We start from the raw sequence: 24,550 nt of genomic DNA, 5'->3' as shown, positions 1-24,550 counted from the left end.
TTCGCATATGTACACTCTGTGAATCCACTTCTCCTGACCTCATATAGCAGTTAACTACCTCAAATTTAGTTTTAAATTTCAAAAATTAGTCTCAATTGAAAAGGAAATTAAATCTTTTTGCAGAAGGATAAACCCATATTCTTATCTTAAGGATAAATATAAGTTAAGTGTTTAAATTAGTTTCTTCAAAGTAATTTACCTTGGGAAATCTAAATTTGAAATAGGTCAGCGAGAGAAGAACTGATATAGCTTTTAAATCTAAATTAAAGGGAATCTTTCTGCTATAACCTGTAGTTTGTCTGCTGTTATTTGTTTTTAGAGGCTCTGATAGCTCAGTGGGTAGAGCACAGTTCTTGTGAACTAGGGGTCGCGAGTTCGTTCCTTGCTGGGGCCTCGTTTCTGTGAGGGGTGCTGGACAAAGTGGTAACTCTGTCTTCCTCATTGGAGACAAAGTTAAAGAGTTCCATGTATGTTGCATTGCGTGACAGTAATGGAACCTTAAAATGTTGTTCTCCTCGACATTGCAATATTGCATGCCCGTGAGATAATCACCTGGCTTGTACTTGGGCTGTTATTGCATACCCTTACTGAGAAACTAAATAAAGTCCAAAAATCCCCAAATAAGGAATTCTTTGACTCGTCCTTTGATTAGTTCTTCAGAGCCAATCATACGCTATTTATGTAGCGTGTGTCCATAACTTTCATATTATTTAGAGAAGCCATCAGAAGACCTTGGTGGGTCTTGACTGGATGGGTTGGGATGCAGGAGAAACTCAGCAAGTCATGCAGCATCCTTTATGTAGCAGGGATAAAGAAACGTTTTGGGCTTGAGCCTTTCCTCAATGTTGGAGCTGAAAGCAAGCAGGCACCTGAATAAATGGTGGGTGGGGAGGGAGGGAAGGAGCAGGGGGAGGAGCATAGGGTCACAGGTAAAAGGTAGACAGGAGTGGGAGGGCACAAGAGAAAAAAATATGCAATGATTGGGGGAGGGGATAGCTCTCTGAATGGCTGTAGTGGAGGGGGAAGTTTGGCAGTCGGAGAAAGCAGGGTAGTAGTCATGGAGGCCCCTGCTGTGTTTGCTCTAATTTTATGTGTCCTTGTTCTCAGTTTACCCATCAGAATAATTAGTTTCTAGTTATTTATCAAATTTAAAATGTTAATACTGGAACATATTAAACATCCTAATTGGATCAATAGTCAATCTTCCTCTTAAGAATAGAAGATGTGCTTAAGCTATCTTTCCTAATAAAACTTTTAAGCCCCTGATCCTTCTATGTTAACAATGAAGACATGTTCCAGCACCTAACCCACAACCCTGGCCATCAGTCCCCAAATATCAGTAACAAAATTGCAAGCCTACAGCAGGAAACTGAACATTGGTTAAAAAAATGTTTCTGTAAAAACAGCAGTTAAGTGATCAGTAGATTCAAACATGATCACTGTAATGTGAAAATTACAGCCCACAGTCCTTGACAGCAGAATGCTTTCCCCATACCCCTCCCCATAAACCAGGACCTCAACAGTCTTCTCAGTATTTCCTGCATTCTGGAATTAAATATAAAACATGGCTTCAATCCGAATGAAGCTGCAAAATTCAACAAAGTTCACAAGACTTTTCAGACTTCTTGTGACAGATTTAGTGTAGAAAATCTCTGGCTTACCAACAAAGATACAAACATACAAATTATCAGCAAGTGTAGGCCTCTCAGTTGCTCAAACCTGCCCCACAATTCAATAAGATCATGGTTGATGAGTGTAAACTCATTGGCTTTCCCATCCCCCCGATTATCTTTCATCTGCTTGTTCATAAAGAATTTATCTACCTCTCCCTTAAAAATATTCAATCCCAATCCTTCATTGACCTTTGAGGAAGAGAGTTTCATCCTCTAAGAAAAAAAACGTCGTCATCTCCCGTAAATGGCAGTCACAAGTGTGGCACCTACCCATTTTATTTCCTGATTATCACCTCAGCTAGTAACTACCAATCCTTTATCCTAACCAGCTGTCTGAACCATCAACTACAAATCCTACTTCCCGATCATCAACTGTAACCCTCAATTACTAAATCTGTCACCAACTATTCCTTCTATCAACCACCAATTCCTGTTTGATTTCCGATCGTATCTCTAAAGTCTACAGCATATAACCTTCTTTCCAACATCAATCGACCCTGAACATTTTTAAAGAACAAAAAACACTGCAAAACATGCACTGAATATAAAAACTCCCAATCAAAATCAAAGTCCAAGCTACTTTAATGAGACCTATGTTCCTGATGTTTCTTCACCAGTTTCCATATCCTTGGTTCTGATGTAGATAACGAACACCTGAGATCTGTCTCCACTTCAATGTGGTTTTGTGTCTTTGTCTTCTACTGAAGCAATGTCCAAAAGCCTGATTCACAAAGAGAAGTGGTCATGGAAGGTGGGATCTTCTGAAGACACTCTTTCACAATGTTGGGGTAATCATCCATCATTCTTGGTCAAAACTCAGAAGAGATAGACAAAATCTCAAACACAACTCTGCATCCAGAATCATTTTGAAGATCAATGAGCTCATCTTGCAGATCATCAGGGAATAACTAAACCATTATAGCTTATGCACAATTCTGGAAAGTCATTCCCAAAGTCCAGTCTTAGAAACTTAGGTTTTTAACTGTTGGTCAGAAATAATTATGAAGGAGGTGAGAGAATGAGTGTTCAGACTGCTGAAAATTCACAAATCCTTGTCGAGTTGCTTCCAGAGAAATGTCTTTTCATATGAATGGTTGTCACAACTTCCCTCTTCCTTGTGTAGGAGAAATGAAACATGTGACTTCCACGATGCTTCCAAAACCCAGGCATGGATCAGTCAAAATGACCATCACAGTGGTCACGATCCAATGCAAGACCCAGTTATGGGTCAATCAGAATGACCATTACAATGGTCATGGTGGTTCAATAATTCCCCTGACAATGAGAATCAACAGGAATGTCAATGTCCACACAGAGTCATTCTACCTCTGTGTTTATAAGATGGCTGCCTGATCAATACTGAATTCTGTTTTTTTTGTGTCCCAAACACATGACTCAGAATCACATGATCTTCTCTCACCATCTGTTTTTCCTTGATAAACAACCATTATTTCTTCTCTTAGTTGAGAGCATCAACTTTGCTTCTAGTTTGGACCTGATGGTGCCATCCAGTCTGTGAAATGTTGTGAAATCTGTGAATGTTCCCATCCCCCAAAGCGTCACTAAATAAAACGGGAGCTTGTAATACAGCCAAGAGTTCAAAGCACCACTTTTAGTTCACATTTTTGATGACTTGACCAAGAACATCCTGATGAGGAGATGAAAGGGTTTTTGAAGCAAGAGCTTGCTGATGTAACATACAATAAACAGTAGAAACTTTTTCAATCTCGTGCAAGAGTTTGGAAACCACTTTTTGTTCATAACATGGCAGATGCACTGTCAGTGCACACTCGACACAGTTTAGACCCTCATCAAAGAAACTGATACCTTTTCCATCACATCACAGTTCTGGTATTAGTCTCCAGTGAATAGCAACATCTTCCTTGATGGATTTCCTCCCTTCACATACTGAAAAAAAAGCAAAAAGCTGGGAACAAGATGAAACATCTGTGGATTCATCCGACTGAACTGAGAACAATCCAAATGTAGCATCCTTGATTTTTGCAGTCATCTTATGTCATGAGATAAATCAACAATCCTTCTGAATAATTACCATACATAGATACGTGGCCTGTTAGTTTATGTTTAATTTATTTCTGTAGCTTCAGAATGTTTCCTTGAACGCTAAAGATTATTCATTTGCTCACAATAGCCAAGTAAGCTTGAACCATGTCCTACAGTCACGTGATCCCACCTATGGTAAATCTTCAATGAATATTTTTATAAAAATAATTTGTATTCAAATTTAGAGGAGAAATATATCTTGAGTCTACCTTAGAAACAGGAATCTCTTGAATTTTGACTAAAGTAAAGAACAACAAGCAGTAAGAGGACAGAAAACACACTTCTGAATCAGTCTGAATCTGCCTTGTGTGTGTGGAGGTCCAATAGGAACTGCGACTTGGTGCCGAGATGGCCAGATGACCTCACCGACCTCAGTGGCAGATTGCCTGCTGCCCTACGCAAGGTCATCCAGGAGGTCCGAGAAATGACCTCAACTCCACCCTGACCTCAGTGGGTTGGAAAGTCTCTGTGACCCACACGGTTACACGCTGTAACCCATAAGTGGGCCACTGGTTGGGAATAACAGCTGTAGAGGGATACAGGCCAAATACAGGAAGGTGGGACTAGTGTAGGTTAGAAATTTTGGTTGGCTATTACAGGCTACAAAGTGAACATAGAACATTACAGCACAGCACAGGCCCTTCAACCCATAATGTTGTGGCAACCCACAGAAACAACCTAAGAATTGGTGAACGGCACAGTTAACATAATGGTTAGTGCAACCCTATTCCAGCACCAGTGGCCCAAGTTTGAATCCGCCATTTCCTGTAAGAAGTTTCTATGTCCCCCCGTGACTGTGTGGATTTCCTTCAGGTGCTCCCACCCTTCAAAAAAAAAATGAAGGTTGTAGATTAATTGGTGTTTGTTTGGGGGGGGCACAGGCTCATGGGCAGGAAGGGCCTCTTCTGTGTTGTACATCTACATTTATAAATCAAGAACCTCAGTGTGGTATGATTATGTGCACTGGCTGGCCCACCCTCCGGGTGTCTTCCTGTCCTTGACTCCTCTCTGGTCCTGCCCATGTGACCCCGGGCCATAAAAGTCGAGTCCCCTCTCCTTCCCACTCATTTCCTAGCCATGGATCCCGGCCAGCAGTCTCTAATAAAATAAAGCCTATTGTTCCCCTCAGCCTTTTGTCTATGTCATTAATGGGGCTACAGATAGCCCCCAACAATTTATTGTACTCGATTTTAGAGGTCTCCGGTATGGAGAAATTGCTGCACCCAGAAAGACTGGAAGTAAACCCCCAAGTCCCGGGTGCATCAGTGCTCTTCAAACAGTGGATGAACTGCTTCAACAACTTTCTCGACGCTGCTGGTGAGGTGGTCAACTCTGATGAAAAGAAGCTAAAGATTCTTCAGGCACAAGTCGGCCAGAGGGCCTTCCTGGCCATCCAAGACAGCGCGACCTACAATAAGGCGATGGCTGAGCTACGGGCACTGTAAAAGCCGAAAGTGCATGTGGTCTACTCCTGTTACCTGCTGGTGTCCCGAAAACAACAGCTTGGTGAGTCAACTGAAGAGTTCATCCGGTCCCTGATCACTCTGGGAAAAGACTGTCTGGGGGATCCCATGGCCACAATATCATTGACCCAGTGCATGGAAGAACTGATTCGAGATACCTGCGTGCCAGGGCTAAGGTTGGACTATATCCGACAATGACTCCTCAAGGAGGACCTGCTCCCATTCAAAAAGGCTATCGACTTGATCTGAACTTTGGACTCAGCCCAGCACTACGCAATGTTAATTGTGGGCAGAAGTGGGCCATCTACACCATGAGGGCCTTCGGCATGGGACTCAGCGTCGGTTGTTACCGACCCAACCGCGGCTGCAATAACACCGTCTGCATTGTTGAGATGCAACTTCTGTGGGCAGTCCAGGCACGCAAGACGCCTCTGCCCCACGAGGGGAGCTACGTGCTCGGGCTGCGGGAAGAACGGTCATTACCAAAAGGTCTGCAGGTCCTGACCGCAGTCCGGGAGCAGTGCGATGTGCATTCCAGAGGAGCTTCCGGCACTGACCACGTGCGAGGAAAGGGGAGCGCCATCTTGCCGGCCACCGCTCCCAACCTCAGCACCTAGGCCTACCACTCCGAAGATGTCACTTCCGACTGCCACGACTCCATTTCTGCCTTCTTCCTCATCGAATGCTGCATGGTCAACATGAAGGTCGCCGTCTTGGGTGAGCCTCCCTACCGATGACGATGATAAAGAAATGCCTGTCCTAGCATCGGTGACACTGAACAAAGCCAGCCCTCACCTGATCTCGAATTCCATAATGCGGATCGAAGTGAATGGGCATAAAACGAACTGTCTTTTCGATAGAGGCAGCACGGAAAGTTTCCTGCACCCTGACGTGGTCCAGAGACTCTCCCTCCCACTTTGACCAATGACCAGGTTGGCTTCAATGGCTGCAAGGGACCAACAGACCAGTATTCAGGGGTATTGTGTAGCGTCGCTGACGGTGGGGGGGATTGTTATAAAAATTTTGTATTGTTAATTATGCCTCGCCTCTGTGCGCCGATCCTCCTGGGGCTCGACTTTCAAAGTCAGTTCAGGAGTGTGACGATGGCGTTCGGAGGACCCCAACTACCGCTGACCATCCACAATCTCTGGCTTTCGGACGCCCAGCCCCAGTCCCCTGTACCATCCTGTGGTCCCAGCACTCAGTCTCTGGCACCATCCTGCGGTCTCACCACTCTACAGGTGCCTCCCCCCATCACTGTTCGCGAACCTCACCCCGGATTGCAAACCGATCACCACCAAAAGTAGGCGCTATAGTACGGAAGTCATGCAATTAATTCGGGCTGAGGTTCAGCGACTCCTGGTGGAGGGGATCATTTCCTCAGCACCAGTCCCTAGAGAGCGCAGGTCTTCATGGTCAGAGGGGCGGGCAAGCCCAGGATGGTAATCGATTACAGTCAGACCATCAACCTCTTCACCCAGTTGGATGTATACCCGCTAACCCGGATAGTCGACTTGGTGAATAAAGTCGCAAAGTAGAGTTTTTTTGACCATTGACCTCAAGTCAGCTTATCATCAACTTCCCCTCCGTCCGAGTGCTTGAATCTACACGGGATTCGAGGCAGACGGAAAACTTTTCCACTTTCTTCAGGTACCCTTTGGTGTTACTAATGGTGTTTCTGCCTTTCAGAGAGTAATGGACCGGATGGTGGAGGAGCACAAACTGATGGCAATGCTCCCCTACCTCAATAATGTCACTATCTGTGGCCATGACCAGCAGGACCACGACGCAAACCTCACAGAGTTCTTGCGTACAACCAAGGCCCTCAACTTGACTCAACAGGACAAGTGCATGTTCAACACGGAGCACCTGGCCCTTCTTGGATGTGTCGTGGCACATGGTGTCATTGCGCCGGATCCTGACTGCATGCGACCCCTCATGGAGCTCCCTGTCCCAAACATGCAGAAGGCACTAAAGAGATGCCTGGGGTTGTTCTCCTATTATGCACAATGGATGCCCAACTATGCTGATAAGGCCCATCCCCTAATTCGATCAACTACCTTCCCATTATCGGTGGAAGCCCAGGCTGGTTTTAATCAAATTTGGGGAGATATCGCGAAGGCTACGATGCATGCCATGGCTGAATCCATCCCCTTTCAGGAGGAAAGCGATGCCTCCGATTTTGCACTGGCCACCACACTAAACCAGGCAGGCAGGCTGGTAGCATTTTTTCCCGCACCCTGCACAATCCTGAAGTATGGGACTCCTCCGTTGAGAAGGAGGCACAAGCGATCGTTGAGGCGGTGCACCACTGGCGGCACTAGCTGGTTGGTAAGAGGTTTACTGTGCTCACTGACCAGAGGGCCGTGTCCTTCATGTTCAGTGCTAAACAGTGGGGTAAGATCAAGAATGACAAGATTCTGAGGTGGAGGATTGAACTATCTACCGACAACTATGATATCTTGTACAGGCCAGGTAAGCTCAACGACCCCCCGGCTGCCCTATCCCGAGGGATGTGCACCACCGCGCATCTCGACCATCTCCTGAACCTGCATGATAATCTATGCCACCCTGGAGTCACACGGTTGTAACATTTTGTTAAGACACGGAACCTCCCGTACTCTGTCAAGGATGTCCGGTCCACGACCAGACACTGCCAGATCTGCACAAAGTGTAAGCCTCATTTCTACCAGCCAGAAAAGGCACACCTCATTAAGGCCACCCGCCCTTTTGAATGACTCAACGTCGATTTCAAGGGTCCCTCCCAACCACAAATAGGAATGCCTACTTCCTGACGATGGTGGATGAATTTTCCAGGTTCCCCTTTGCAATCCCCTGCCTGGATATGACTTCAGCTACGGCTATCAAGGCCCTGCACAGTATCTTCACTCTGTTCGGGTACCCCAACTATATTCTTAGTGACCAGGGGACCTCATTCATGAATGAGGAGCTGCAACAGTACTTCCTAGTCAGAGGCATAGCCTCCAGCAGGACCACCAGCTATAACCCCAGAGGTAATGGCCAGGTGGAAAGGGAGAACGACACCATCTGGAAGGTGGTGCTCCTGGCCCTTAGGTCCAAAAATATGCCAGTGTGTCACTGGCAGGATGTCTTGCCCGAGGGTCTCCACGCCATCCGGTTGTTCCTGTGCAACGCCACTAACACCACCCCCCATGAACGCCTCTTTACTTTCCCTAGGAGATCGGCGAATGGTTCATCCATCCCTCCCTGGCTGATGACCCCAGGGCCAGTTCTGCTTCAGAAGCATGTCAGAGGGACCCACTGGTTGAAGCGGTGCACCTCATACATGTAAACCCTCAATACACATTTGTGAGGTACCCGGATGGCCACGAGACACTGTGCCAATACAAGATCTGGCAAGAGCCGAAGACCCTGAGACTCCTTTGCCAGCCGCCGTCCATGCTGCGGACCCGATCATGCTGCACCAGAGCATGACCCTGGACTCTGAGCTGCTTGCCTTGCTGCCGGATGTCCAGTCTTCTACCCAGTGTGAAGCAGCGGAGGACCCCCCACCATCCTGGGAGTCCCCCACCAGCACCCTAACCCTGTCGGTCCCTGCAGCAGACTCTCTCCTGTCAGCCCCCTCTTGGGAGGAGTGCCAGACGGCCACGCTGGTTCTCCAGTGGTCCAGCAGAAAGAGGAGGTCACCTATGTGGCTAAACCTCTAACTGGTGGGGGGGGTCCCGCTCTTTCCGCCTCTGTTTATGATAATCTTGATACTGCTACTGTAATTATTGTTGCTGTTATCACCCCCAGTTTTGCTGTTTGTTTTTCAGGTGGGTTCCAATTTTTAAATGAGGGGGTGAATGTGGTGATATGATTAAGTGCACTGGCTGGCCCGCCCTCCGGGTGTCTTCCTGTCCTTGTCTCCTCCCTGGTCCTGCCCATGTGACCCCGGGGCATAAAGGTCGAGTCCCCTCTCCTTCCCGCTCATTTCCTAGCCTTGGACCCGGGCCAGCAGTCTTTAGTACAATAAAGCCTATCATTCCCCTCAGCCTTATTGGGGCTACAGATAACACCCAACACTCAGACAACAATCCATTTCAGTGTGGTATGTAATGTCACATATGTACTTCTGACAATAAATCTGAACTCCCCGTCCGTCGAAGGTCAGGGAGCTGTTGCCACCAGCCATAACTTCCACATGAGCTTGCATGTCTAAATCCATAATTACAATCACTGACATCAGATTGAACCCATGGAAAGCAACTGGATCGGATAAAGTCCCTAGTCGTGTCTTGGAAACCTTTGTAGACCAGCTGGCAAGTGGTTTTATGGACATTTTCAACCTCTCCCTGCTACAATCTGAAGCTCCCACCTGCTTCAAGAAGACTACTATCATCCCGATGTCAAAGAAAAATAAGGCCTAAGAGACTATCACCCAGTGTCTCTGACATGTATTATCATGAAATGCTTTGAGAGATTGGCCAAGTCACATGTCAACTTCAGCCTCCTTGAAAACTTTGGTCTATCAATGCAACAGGTCCATGACAGATGCCATGCCCTGGCCTTACACTCAGCCCTGGCACACATGGATTGCAAGGGCACCTAGACTTCTGTAGACTTCTGTCTACTGTCTACATTGCCACCTTCAACACCATAGTCTCGAACAAGCTCATCTTCCAAACTCCTGGATGTAGGCCTCAGCATCCATGTCAGCAACTGGACCCTCGACTTCTGACCTGCAGATCTTAGTCATTGAGAATTGGCTTCAACACCTCCCCACAATAATCCGTAACACTGCTGCATTGAAAGGTTGCACACTAATCCCACAACTATACTCCTTATAGTCCCATGGCTGTGAGGCCAGGTATTACTCTAACTTCATCTGCAGGTTTGCAGATACTACTATCATTGGGTGATCTCAAATAATGATGGAGTCCAGGAAGGGGATAGAGTCTGGTGGGACACCAAACTCTGCCTCAATGACAGCAAAATGAAGGAAATGGGATGGAACATATGTTCCTGTCTGTGTTCATTGTGCTGAGTGCAGATTGGTGGAGAGTTTTACGAATAATATCACCAATAACCTGTCCTGGGTCACTATGTTGATGCTGTGGTCAGGAAGGTGTACCAATGCCTCCACGTCCTTAGGAGCCCAAGGAGATGCAACATGGAATATATCAAATCCAGAGGCTTCTCTGCTTGGTATGGGTACTGCACTGCCCAAGACTGCAAGGAACTGCAGAAGCCTGTGAACTCATGAAGAACCTCCCCTCCAATGACTCCATCTTCACTTCTTGCTGTCTCATGAAAGCAGCCAACATATTAAAGGACACATCCCATCCTAGTCACACTCTCTTCTCCCCACCCTCACCTCCAGATTCAAGAACAGTTATCAGACTCCTGAATGGACCTCTTTAGTAAGAGATTAAACCTTACAATGTACTTTATTCACATTATTCCCTGAATTTTAGTTTGAATGTAACACCATGTTTTTATTCTTGCACTATCTGCTGTACAATGTAGAGGCTGACTTGCCTGGATAGCACATGAAACAAACTTGTTCATGAGCAGAACAGTTAACATAGCAGTTAGCACAACATTGTTAGAGCGGCAGTGATCAGGACCAGGGTTTGAATCTGGCTCTGTCTGTAAGGAGTTTGTACGTTCTCCCCGTGTTGCGTATGTTTTCCCCAGGGGCTCTGGTTTCCTCGAAACATACGGAGGTGTAGGTGAAATGGGTGTAATTGGGTGGCACAGGCTTGTGGGCCGGAAGGGCCTGTTACTGTGCTGTATGTCTAAATTTAAAAATACACCCATTAATAAATGATTACATTCAAATCAACATTCTTATAAATAATTGCTAAGAATAGAACGAGAAAAAAATCATGTGTGGTTTGTTTGCAGAGAATGCTGAGGTTGAGACTGTTTTGAAAACAGGATTTATCTACACTAAAGCTAGCTTACACCTACTGAGTGGTAGCTTGCACTGAATACTCCTGCTGTGTCAAACGCTGAATATAGGCCAAAGCTACTTTTAACCAACCAATAAGCACAGATCAACAACTTTATGCAAATTCTACGGCCTTGGCAGACCTGGTTCTGCATAACTTTTAAATTTAGGCATACAGACAATAATAGACCCTTCTGGTCCATGAGCCCATGACCCCAAATACACCATTTAACCTACAACCCCCATACGTTTTTGAAGGATGAGCACCTGGAGGAAACCCACATAAACACAGGGAGAACAGACAAACTCCTCACAGACAGCATGGACTTGAACCAGGATTACCGGTACTGTAATAGTGTTGCCCTGACCACTACTCTAAATATCCTGCCCAGTGAACTAGTAGAAGAACGTAATCAAGATTCAAGATACTTTTATTGTCAAGTAATACATCAAATCTTCTTCTTTGGCTTGGCTTCGCGGACGAAGATTTATGGAGGGGGTAAAAAGTCCACGTCAGCTGCAGGCTCGTTTGTGGCTGACAAGTCCGATGCGGGACAGGCAGACACGACTGCAGCGGTTGCAGGGGAAAATTGGTTGGTTGGGGTTGGGTGTTGGGTTTTTCCTCCTTTGCCTTTTGTCAGTGAGGTGGGCTCTGCGGTCTTCTTCAAAGGAGGTTGCTGCCCGCCAAACTGTGAGGCGCCAAGATGCACGGTTTGAGGCGTTATCAGCCCACTGGCGGTGGTCAATGTGGCAGGCACCAAGAGATTTCTTTAGGCAGTCCTTGTACCTTTTCTTTGGTGCACCTCTGTCACGGTGGCCAGTGGAGAGCTCGCCATATAACACGATCTTGGGAAGGCGATGGTCCTCCATTCTGGAGACGTGACCCATCCAGCGCAGCTGGATCTTCAGCAGTGTGGACTCGATGCTGTCGACCTCTGCCATCTCGAGTACTTCGACGTTAGGGATATAAGCGCTCCAATGGATGTTGAGGATGGAGCGGAGACAACGCTGGTGGAAGCGTTCTAGGAGCCGTAGGTGGTGCCGGTAGAGGACCCATGATTCGGAGCCGAACAGGAGTGTGGGTATGACAACGGCTCTGTATACGCTTATCTTTGTGAGGTTTTTCAGTTGGTTGTTTTTCCAGACTCTTTTGTGTAGTCTTCCAAAGGCGCTATTTGCCTTGGCGAGTCTGTTGTCTATCTCATTGTCGATCCTTGCATCTGATGAAATGGTGCAGCCGAGATAGGTAAACTGGGTGACCGTTTTGAGTTTTGTGTGCCCGATGGAGATGTGGGGGTGCTGGTAGTCATGGTGGGGAGCTGGCTGATGGAGGACCTCAGTTTTCTTCAGGCTGACTTCCAGGCCAAACATTTTGGCAGTTTCCGCAAAGCAGGACGTCAAGCGCTGAAGAGCTGGCTCTGAATGGGCAACTAAAGCGGCATCGTCTGCAAAGAGTAGTTCACGGACAAGTTTCTCTTGTGTCTTGGTGTGAGCTTGCAGGCGCCTCAGATTGAAGAGACTGCCATCCGTGCGGTACCGGATGTAAACAGCGTCTTCATTGTTGGGGTCTTTCATGGCTTGGTTCAGCATCATGCTGAAGAAGATTGAAAAGAGGGTTGGTGCGAGAACACAGCCTTGCTTCACGCCATTGTTAATGGAGAAGGGTTCAGAGAGCTCATTGCTGTATCTGACCCGACCTTGTTGGTTTTCGTGCAGTTGGATAATCATGTTGAGGAACTTTGGGGGACATCCGATGCACTCTAGTATTTGCCAAAGCCCTTTCCTGCTCACGGTGTCGAAGGCTTTGGTGAGGTCAACAAAGGTGATGTAGAGTCCTTTGTTTTGTTCTCTGCACTTTTCTTGGAGCTGTCTGAGCTGTCTGAGCATCAAATATATTACCCAAAACTTACATTCTGAAATGTTGCAGTAGTATCTGCCTCAACCATCCTCTCCAACAGCCAGTTCAATGCACCCCCACCCTCTGTGTAAAAAATAATAACCCACTCACTCCTCATCTTAAACTAATGTCCTCTAGTTCTCGACTTGCATTCTCTGGATAAAAGACTGTGCATTCACCTGATCAATTCCTCTCATGATTTGATACATGATTTTCGAGATATGAGATCATGCTTTATCCTCTTGCACTGAAATAATTTGCCATCGGCAGAAATTTCCCGGTGCCCCTTACAGCCGGAGAAAGAGAAGCAAATGAGAATCCCTTCAGATTTACTGTGTCCATGGATTTGCCTCCAGCCTCACGCAGCTTCTGCAGCCACACAGCCTTCAGTCTAAACCTCGGTGTCGGAGGACCCTCTGGGAGTCCTTCCTGTCCTTGGCACTCTCTCCAATCCCGCTTCTGATATCCGGTACCCCTTCAGCCAGTCTCGAGCTAGTCTTCAGCAGTCTGTAGCCCTGTGTGATTCCTTCGACTGCAAGTCATCAGCCTCGAGTCTCGAGTCACCAACAGTCCACTGCCCATGTGTCCTATAGCCGCAGAGCCTCTCACTGGTCTGTGACCATGGTCACTGTCCCATAGGTCATCTCCTCTGTTTCTCCTCAAACGGTGGGTGTTCTCCCAATTTTCTGGTGCTCTGTGCCAGTCCTCTGCTTCTTTGGAGTCTGCAACCTCTCGAGGCTGCTGCTGAACACAGGCGCCGCCATCATGGTCCCAGACCCTCTGGTCGCAGGATTTTAAAATAAGATTCTGTCGGCTCCTTTAACAGGCAGTTTAAAGCCTGTACAGAATTGACAGTAGTTGGCCTGGGTGATAGAACCGTGCTGATGAACCCTATGTCTCCTCTCCATGCTCTCTGCAGGTCTGCACCAGCTCCAACAGTGGTTCAGTGGCCATGTAAATATTCAACCACCTGAATTTTTAAGTTACTCATCCTGTATTGAAATTTTCCCTTGGTTCCCTTCAAGGTCCCTGAACTCCTGTGATTCATACCTCCTGTGCACTCCCAATTTCATTCACCCCACCATTGGCAGCCACATCTCTATTGTCTCTTAATGCCGGCATTTCTGGGCTTAAAGCGTTTATTTCACTCACCTCATCTTTTAGAGATTCAGTGATGAAGTCATGGTCATAATTACCAATTGGGATTGAGTGAATGGATATGGGATGACCCTGAACTAGAGAATCTGGTATCATCAGAGATGAAGATGACAGTCAAAAATTGCAGTCATGAAACACGAATTGCCATAGGATCTTGATTGGTTGGGTAGGTGGGCAGGTTGATGGGACTTAATGCAGAGATTTTGGAAGGGGTAACCCAGTGAACATTGGGGAGTTGGGGTGTGTGGTAGAGCAGAGGGAACCAGGAGTACAGGTAGGTACATAGTTCCTTGAAGTGACATCACAGGCCCATTGGGTGATCGAGAAGGCTTTCGGAACATTGGTTCTCATGAGCCAGAATATTGAGTCTGAAAGTTGGAGTTGTACAAGACAATTGGTGAGGCCCCATTTGGAGAATTGCATTAGGTTTTGGTCCTTGTGCTACAGGAAAGATGTTGTCAGGCTGGAGATGATTCAGAGATTTATGAGAATGTTGCCAGGATTGGGAGAAGGTGAGCAAGCTGGGGCTTTATTATTTCAGTGCAAGAGGATAAGGCATGATCTCATATCTCGAAAATCATGTATGAAATCATGAGAGGAATTGATCAGGTGAATGCACAGTCTTTTATCCAGAGAATGCAAGTCGAGAACTAGAGGACATTAGTTTAAGATGAGGAGTGAGTGGGTTATTATTTTTTACACAGAGGGTGGGGGTGCATTGAACTGGTTGTTGGAGAGGATGGTTGAGGCAGGTACTACTGCAACATTTCAGAATGTTTAGACAGGTACTTGCATAAGATGGGTTTAGAGGGATATGGGCCAAATGCAGGCAGGTGGCACTAGTGTGCTGGGATGGGCAAGTTGGGATGAAGGGCCTGGTTCCATGCTGTATGAATCTATATCAATGGGTGACAGACCTTCAGAGGAACTGAAGTTTACAGGAGGTGGAAGAGGCAAAGCTGTGCAACATTATAAACTTAACATCAATAAATATAAATACCACAATTATAACTATTTATATGGACCCTTTGGTATAGGAAAACATCTTTAATGCATCTCACATGTACATTATCGAATTGTAATTAAAGCCAAGGCATGTAAGAAATTATTTGGACAAAATACCATATTGTTCTTTGGAGGACAGATCTCAAACATTGATGAGATGGAGGAGTTGGACCTGTCCTGATTCAAGCATGTTGACACTATGGCCTAGCACACCAATACCTCAACGACCTCAAAAGCCTAAGTAAATTCATCATGTCCCTTACCAATTTTTACAGCTGCTCCACGGAGAGGATCCTCTCAGAAGGTATCACATGGTGGTAACAGGAACTGCTCCACTCAAGACCACAAGAAGCTGCAGAGAGTTGTGAGCGCATCTCAGGCCATCAAGCAAAGCAGACTCTATCCGTTGACTAGCTTCACCTCCTGCTTCCTTGAGAACACAGCCAATATCTTAAAGGACATATTCCATCATGGTTGCCCTCTCCTTCCCCTTCCTGTCTGGCACAAAATATGTGTCCAGAGTCAAGGACAGTTTCTTTCCTGCTGTTATCAGACTCTTGAATGGACCATTCATTAGCAAGAGACACATTACTTAACCATGTTTTTTCTATAACACCAAATTTGTATTTTGCTTTTTTTGTGTAACAGTCCACTAGTTTTTTGCTTTTATTCTTGCATTACCTGTAGGCTGACATGCCAGGATAGCACATAAAACACAGTTTTTCACTGTATGTGACAATAGACAATTCAATTTAAATGCTTGGCAAAGGCAAGAAATCTGATCATTTAAAGATGAGTTAGTGAGAACTTAAATTTGAGTCGAGAGGAATATGTGTGGATGATGATGTTGGGTCACTGCATGTTGATTGGAACTTGTCTGCCCTGGTTGACATGGTGCCCTTGGGAAGAGAAGCCACAGTGGACAGGAATCAGCAAAATTAGTCAACCATTTTGAAGGTTACAGGCAGATCAAAAAGGATAGATTATCTTTGGATGCCATTAAATATAGTTAACTTGGGATCTCAAAGGAAGAATTCACATGGCACCTGCAGCAAGTGCAATTTAACATGTCGATAGGGTAGTTTGGATAATTCTACAGCTTGAGAGTTGAGAGCCATTTTTTTACAACAGATCGTCAGAGATTTTGTGCCAGCCACATAATACTGACTCACTTCCCCAGTTGTTTTGCAGCATTTTCTTTGTAGTCCAGTTTAGAGCCATTCATTTTCGAATCCCCATTTGATCACCTGAACATCCCCAGCTGCTTCTGCTGAAGCAGTAATTAAGAGCAGAATGATTGGTCTTCCTTCTCTTCACGTGTCTCTGTGTGTTTTCAGCCTCTCTTGCATTAGGAATAGAAATGGAAACGTGTTCTCATTCGGCAGGAGGCAGGACTTTCTTCTGCGCATCAGAGTTTCAGTTGAGAAATGTGTGAGCCTGAAGTAAAAGAACATCAACTGCATGAGAAGGATGGTGGTGCCAGATTCTCAGGCTGCTAAGAGCAATCTCTGCTGTGAAAAATGATGCTGTAAAACCTTTTTTTTAAACCAGTTGGGGTGAATTTAAATGCAGCACTTTTATTTTACCTTTGAACCAACATGAACACATTTGAACATATTTGACATGGCTAAGAGGGAAAGTATTGTGAGCCGGATGAAGAGGCTGCTGAGAAGTCGAAGGTCCAGACACAGCTTGAATCAGGGCCCAGGTGACTTGCCGTCTTCACCAGAAGATTTCTGTAAGTGTCTCACTAGTATGAGCTGTTTCACAAATGGCTCTTAATCGGATGATTTACATTTCCATAGCAACCATGCCTGGTGGCAATAAATCCTTGTCTGGTGCAAACTTGTGATTTCAAAAGATAATAAACGTCTATGGATAAAATACGATCTATATCAAGCATATGACTGCGTGTTTCATCCAGGAAATGGTGGAAATTCATCGATGTATTGCATCCCATGGGGGGACTGGGTCTGCAATTTGCCTACATGTTGAGTTTCAGGTCGTCAATTTCCATTTGCAAATGGGATTGCTTCACCAGGCAATGATCAGAAATAGTGGGAGGTGAGATCAATCCGTGTTAAATCTGAACCTTGGCTTTGGAAGTTCATGAAATGTTGCTAGGGAAACCAAACTCAGAATTGTTCGGATAGTGATCACAAAGGCAGAAAGTTTATTTCTTTTGCTTAAACAACACAATATAATTAAAGATTTATTTGGGAATATTTATAACATAGGTTCAGAATGCTTCAATGTCATTTCTTGGATGCTTTTATGAGAAATTGTAAGGACGAAGCATCAATGATTCATGTAATATGATCAACAGGGCTGCTGGCATCAGGAGCTCACATTTATCTTAAGACTGAGATGCTTCAAAATGGATTACATTTTAAACTCAGTTGAGTGTGTGGGCAGACTGGTCTATTTATTTCTCACTTCAGCAAATTTATTCTAGGTCATTCCAGAGATGGTTGTCACCGACATGTCTCTTTAATTTTGTCATCATCCCACAAGCTCTAATTACATGGAATGATCATCATAAACAGATTTACACGGTCACTTTCCTTGTGTTATGATATTAAACAATACCATTTTAGGGTTGCAGCCAAAATGGCTAAGACTTCTAGGATTAGCTTCACATTTTCTATTTAAAGTTTTTCCCGGTGGGAAACTTTGATAATGGTGTGCAAGCTTAATTAAATAAGAATTTTCACAGCTTTTTAAAAGCATAACTGCTGCATAGATAACATGCTTTGAGTATGCACACGACTGTCCCATGTGCGCACCTTGTCCCATTGTCACTTGCACACACTGTTTTGAATTTTGCAAAGTAAGGCTCGCCCATTATTCTGAAGATATAAGGAAACTTTCTCCAAGAACAGAGTCTTTGGGAAACTTCAATCAACTTCTTAGAGGAGTTTTGTCATGAAAGGGGGATTTATGTCTGTTTATTTATTTATTAATTTTTATATTTTATGTGGTTGGTAGGAGAGAAGAGTGGAAGAAGCCAACTAAACTTGACAGCTTCATGGGGAAGGGGGCCCATAAACATTCAGCAGAGTCCTAAGGGGCCATAGCCAAAGAAAGGTTGAGAATGGCTGCACTAGACAACTCTGTACTTCTACCCTTTATCGAATTAATCTCGTTCAAAACCTTCGCTTCCATTTCCTGCCTGGCACCAAGATTCTTTTACCCATGTCCCCTTTCTTCCTAATCTACATTGATTACACCACCTACACCACCTATGGCTCCTAGAACGCTTCCACCAGCGTTGTCTCCGCTCCATCCTCAACATCCATTGGAGCGCTTACATCCCTAACGTCGAAGTACTCGAGATGGCAGAGGTCGACAGCATCGAGTCCACACTGCTGAAGATCCAGCTGCGCTGGATGGGTCACGTCTCCAGAATGGAGGACCATCGCCTTCCCAAGATCGTGTTATATGGCGAGCTCTCCACTGGCCACCGTGACAGAGGTGCACCAAAGAAAAGGTACAAGGACTGCCTAAAGAAATCTCTTGGTGCCTGCCACATTGACCACCGCCAGTGGGCTGATAACGCCTCAAACCGTGCATCTTGGTGCCTCACAGTTTGGCGGGCAGCAACCTCCTTTGAAGAAGACCGCAGAGCCCACCTCACTGACAAAAGGCAAAGGAGGAAAAACCCAACACCCAACCCCAACCAACCAATTTTCCCTTGCAACCGCTGCATTCGTGTCTGCCTGTCCCGCATCGGACTTGTCAGCCACAAACGAGCCTGCAGCTGACGTGGACTTTTTACCCCCTCCATAAATCTTCGTCCGCGAAACCAAGCCAAAGAAAAGACATTGATTCACCAAAAACCACCATTTTTATTTTAAAGTTGTCCTTTTTGCTAAATTTGCATGGTCACCCCACCACCCCATCACAAAACACCTCCCACTGGGATAATTATACTATTCTAACATTTTCCTAATTAATTTAAAGGTTGGGAGAATTGTGGACAAGGCCCAAATTATTGGTTTTAATTGTCCTAGATATAGTGAATTAGCAGTCATTTTTCTGATGAATGGATTCCATCAATGTTGTCAGGTTGGTGGTGGGTGACTTGGAATTAATGGTGTTTCCATTTACCTCTGGATGGCTGGTCAAGGTTGTGGGTGGGACACGTGGTCAAACCGCAGTGCATTTTATAGAAGGTGGTGATTGATGTTTAGGGTGCAATTAAGTTGCTGCTTTTCCTTGGATGGTGTTGTGTTTTTTGAGTGTTGTTGGAAGTGTAGTTAGCGACATGCCTTTACAGCGCCAGCGATCAGGAACGGGGTTTGAATCCCATGCTGTCTGTAAGGAGTTTGTACATTCTCCCTGTATCTGTGTGGGTTTTCCATGATGGCTCTGGTTTCCTCCCACCGTTTGAAATGTACTGGGTGTGTAGGTTAATTAGGTGTAAATTGGGTAGCACAGAATAGCCTGTTACCATGCTTTATGTCTACATTTAATTTTTTTTTTTAAATTAGGGAAATGAAAGGTATTCCATCACATTCCTATGACAAGTTTTCCATTTAGCTTCTTGCACATTCTCCAATATAAGGCTTTACAATTCAGTAGTTGAGTCCTAACTTTTGGAAATTCTCTCCTCAGTCCTAGTGCCCCTTCACCTACCTTTCCTTCTTTAAATAGCATTTCAAAACCTTGCTCTTTAACTGGAAATTTATCAATCTTATCTAGACCACCTTATGTGGTTCAATATCAATTTTTGCTTGTCTTTCCTTCAGTGAACCATCTCAAGATATTTTCAGTAACTTTAAGGGAAGGTATTATGACTGATGAATTGGCACTGACCACATAAGGGTGGTTCTATTTAAAGCTAAGGCTTGTCTGACAAAAACACAACTTCCTTCAATATGCAACATTACCGTCAGTCTGACTCAGGCAAGGAAACTGGTGGAGAGGATTCTGAGAGATAGAATCCATCAACATGTCGAGAAAATCAAGGAGACCTAGGATGGATTTGTGCATGGGAAATTGTGTCTTAGAATGGTTTTGATAATGAAGAGGGTGGACAAGAGCAAAGCAGATGATGTTATTTATATGAATCTTAGTAAATCATTTGATAAGGTTCCACATGGTAGTTTGGTGTGGAAGGCGAGGGTACGTGGGATAGAAATACAGCTAGCCAACTGAATTTTAAAAATTGGCTTTGTTATAAGGTATCAGAGAGTGGTTGAGGAGGGCAGTTCTTCAGACTGGAGAATCGTGGCCAATGGAGTGCCTAAGGGTTTACTTTTTGTAACATACGTAAATGATTTGAAAAGGATATTTGTGGCAAGATTTTGTTGATGGCACAAAAACAGTGAAGAAGATTACCTGGGTCTGCAACATGATTGAGATGAGATGGGGAACTGGGCCAAGAAATGGAAGATGCAGTTCAACTCATAGAAGTGCGAGGTGCTGCATTGGGTAAATCAAACCAGGGCAAGACACATTGCCTTCCTCGCTAACTCAAGCCTGAAGCGTTGGTTATGTATCTTTGCCTTTGCTACATAATGGACACAGTTTGAGCAGCTGAGCTTCTCCAGTATTTTGTGTTTTTACTTATTCTGTTAATGGCAGAGTGGGAAGTTGCGAGGGGATCTTACTGATGGTCATTGATAAGGTGAATAGTGACAGTTTGTTTTCTGGAGTGGGAGAATCTAAGATGAGAGAACATAAGTACAAGGTGAGGGATTAAGAAGGGATATGAGGGGATAGTTCTTCACCCAGAGGGTGGTGGGCATATGGAATGAGCTGTCAGATAAAGTGGAGGAGTTAGATTCGTTTAAGAAACACTTAAATATATATATGGGAGGGGGTTGGAGAGGATTAGGCTGAATGGGCCTAACACAGGTGTACACATTGTTTGGCATTCACAAGCTGGGCAGATGGACCTGTTTCTGTGCTGTAGGACTTTATGACTCTATAGCAAGTCCTTACTGATTCAATGGAGCAAAGGGAAATGTTGGGCATAGGGCTTCTTTTAATGTTAAATTTAATTTAGTGATACAGCATGGTTAGAAGCCCTTCCAGCCATAAGCCTGCACCATAAAATATACATGTGATCAATTTAACTACTAACCCTGTACATCTTTGGAATGTGGGAGAAAACTGGAGCACCCAGAGGGAACCTATGTGTCCCAGGGAGAAGGTTTGAAGTCCTTAGAGACAGATTTGAACCCAGGTTGCGAGGTCTGTAATAATGTTGCACTAACTTCTATGCTAACCGTGCCTCTGTAGTGGCTCACGGGAGGCTTAATCGAACTGGCTTGGGAGGTTCCAAGTGACATCATGACGCCATATTGCGATGACATAATTTGGAACGTGTGGGTTTTCAAAAACTGCAGATGACTGTTTGGGTAAAAGACTTATACTGAACTTCTACTCGACTACGTCTGATCATTTTTTCCTTCTTCATTTTGCACTGTGACACAATTGCTACATCACCCCATTCTGATTCAGGAGGGTTGCTGAGTTTCAGATGGCCTGAGATCAGCACCTTGCGGCAGACTAGGAAAGGGGGTGAGGTGAAGATGGAGCTCCATTGGGGAGTTTGGGGTGGGTGGTATTGAGGAGTTGATTTGGGGGTGGCTCCGGACGGTTGTGTATGAAATATTGGAGATGTAACATCTGTCATTGAGAATGAGGGGTGAAGAGATTCTCATCAGATTTAGGAAGTGCACAAATGAAGTTTCAGAGTAACATTTAAATGATTTGGTCATTTTTCATTTCATTTTGGGAATAGTATTTATTAAATCATCTTGCACTGAAATCAACATTGCATGACAGTCACATTTCTTGATCTGCAAGAAAATTATGGGAATTGATCCTTGTCAGTGTTCAAATTCCAAGAAACTCTTTAATTTCACACTGCCTAGTCCATCTCTGCCCAGTTTTCTCATTTCCCTCTTGTATGCACTACATGCTGTCCATTTCAACCAATCTGCCTGCGAGGTCCTTACAGGCCAATGAGTCTGTTGTCAGTCATAGTGAAGTTATTACAAAATAACTGAGAAACAGGACTAATCCATGCTTGGGGTGGCAATGGTTGAGTAAGAATGGTCAGCAAAGTTTGTCTGGAGGAGAAGGACAATATGATTCATATTAACTACCTGGTCAGATCCCACATGGAAGGCTTGTCCAAAACGTTAGGGCCGAAGGGATCCAAGGCACATTATCAAATTAGATCCAAGATCAGCTTGGTGAGAAGACAGAGAGGGTAATGGTGAAGGTCATTTTAAGATACAGTGAAAGTCTTTGTTGTTTGCTATTGTGAGAAACAGAAGTACCTTCACAGAATTTGCTCGAGACAAAAATTGAGAACAAAGAACATTTATTGTACAACAATGCAAAGTTGGGTGCTTCCCCTTACCCTGGGAATACACACACACACTGGGGCTCACCCAACTTTTATACAGTTTATTTCAGTATAGAAGTACCCTCCCCCTTACATTCTTCTGCCTCCTGGATGAGTTTGGCATTAGGCAATCTTGTCTGCCTACGTGCTGTTTCTGTGAACTTGGAGGACCAGGGGGTATCTGTCGGTGTCCCATCATGTCATTGTCCTTATTCACACCTTCCCGACTTTCAGGGCTTACTAACTTCTTATATGCAGAACTTGCTAATTCTGTCTAAGGCTTACTAATTACATATACGGAACTTGCTGATTCAATCTAAAAGGCTAGAAGACCCTTATCTTATTCAGACTAACTTTACTTCCTACATTCTATTATCTATCCTTATCCTATTCATACTGGCTTTATTCATTACACATATATCTATACTAGTTTTCTTCATCTTTCATATTTTCATATTAGTTTTACTCATCTCTCACACTATCTAGGCAAGTCATCTCATGCTTAAGTATAGCAAGTACTTAAAACTAAAGTGCAAGCCGTGGTATTGCTGTAAATCAAAATGTGCAGGGTATAGAGTCACAAAGTGCAGAGAATGTGCAGTTAAAACAGTGGAAGGGCATCATCTTTTGTCAGTGAAAGATTCATTTAAGAATCTGATCATAGCAGGAAAGAAATTGTTTATCTTGAATCCAAAAGTTGGTGTTCACAAACGTATTAAAGGTAGGATTGTTAAAAAATGAGAGTGAACAAGAAATCTGCACATGATGGGATCAAGCGCAGTACACAAATGTACTGGAGAAACTTAACAGGCCGCACAGCATCCATAGAAAGTAAAAGACAGCTGATGTTTCAGGCCTAAGCCCTTCCTCGGGAGTGCCAGTAATAAACAGGTGGCAGGGTGGGAAGGATAAGGGGAAGGAAGAGGATAAGAGGGAGGAATACTGGCTAACAGGTAGATAGAGTGGGAGAATAGAAGAGAAAGAAGGGTAAATTTCTGATAGGAGAAGAGAAGGGAGCTGCTGTTTTAAAAAAAATCTGCAATAGTGTTCATTAAATTAAATTAAATTAAGAAAGATAATAAATATTCACAGATTGCTGAAGTGCAAGAAGAAGGTAACATTACAGAAGTAAATCACAAAAATCTGTAGACACGTGGTTGAAGTAAAAACACAAAATGCTGGTCCTTTATGAGGTAAAGACAAAGTTACAGAACCGACGTTTCGGGCTAGAGCCCTTCATCAAGGTATGGAAGAATATCGGCAAGTAACTGAACAAAAGAGTGAGTGGCAGTGGGGGGGGGGGTGGGGGGTGGGGGGTTGAAGGGATCACAGCAGTTACCGCAGTGTGGACTGTCCTTTTTGTGCTGTCAGTGTAGATAATGATTAGTGTAGTGTGAATGCTGTTGGAAAGAAACTGTTCTTGAACCTGGCGTTCTGCACTTTAAGCCTCTGTACTGTTATTGATCTGAACAAGTTGGCTGCCTGCTTCTTTCATTAGTCCAGATGCCACTTCAGACATTATGCTTGACCTGTAAATGACTGTGGGTCATTTTGAAATTGATTTGGAAAGTGCTAAGCAGGTCATTTTGTTTTTAAATTAAATGTAAACATAGTAACAGGCCTTTTCAGTCCGTGCTGTCCGATTTACACCCAATTAACCTACACCCCCAGTAAATTTTGAATGGAAGGAGGAAACTGGTGCCCCTGGAGAAACCCATGTACAAACTCCTTACTGACCACGCGAGATTCGAACCCTGGTCCTGATCGCTGGAGCTGCAAAGGTGTTGCACTAACCGCTACGCCAACCCAAAGGAGATTTCATTAAAATGTTCTTTTTTTTTCCAAACGGGGCAGTACAGTTAGCATAATGCCTTTACAACGGCAGCAATCAGGACTGGATGCGGTTCGAATACCACACTGTCTGTACGGAGTTTCGTACGTTCTCCCCACGTCTGTGTGGGTTTTCTCTGAAGGCTCCGGTTTCCTTCATCCCAACATTCAAAAATG

General features: G+C 44.7%; 1 protein-coding gene across 2 annotated transcripts in view; it reads left to right on the top strand.

Annotated features, from left to right (window-relative positions):
• The window catches only part of grid2ipb (glutamate receptor, ionotropic, delta 2 (Grid2) interacting protein, b), a 335,342-nt gene that overhangs the window by 94,798 nt on the left and 215,994 nt on the right, over positions 1 to 24,550 (top strand). The gene's annotated exons all lie outside the window — the stretch shown is intronic.

This window comes from Narcine bancroftii, chromosome 3 (assembly GCF_036971445.1).
Source record: "Narcine bancroftii isolate sNarBan1 chromosome 3, sNarBan1.hap1, whole genome shotgun sequence".
NCBI lineage: Eukaryota > Metazoa > Chordata > Chondrichthyes > Torpediniformes > Narcinidae > Narcine > Narcine bancroftii.
Note: the sequence above shows the minus strand (reverse complement) of the source record. Positions and strands in the feature narration are given on the sequence as shown.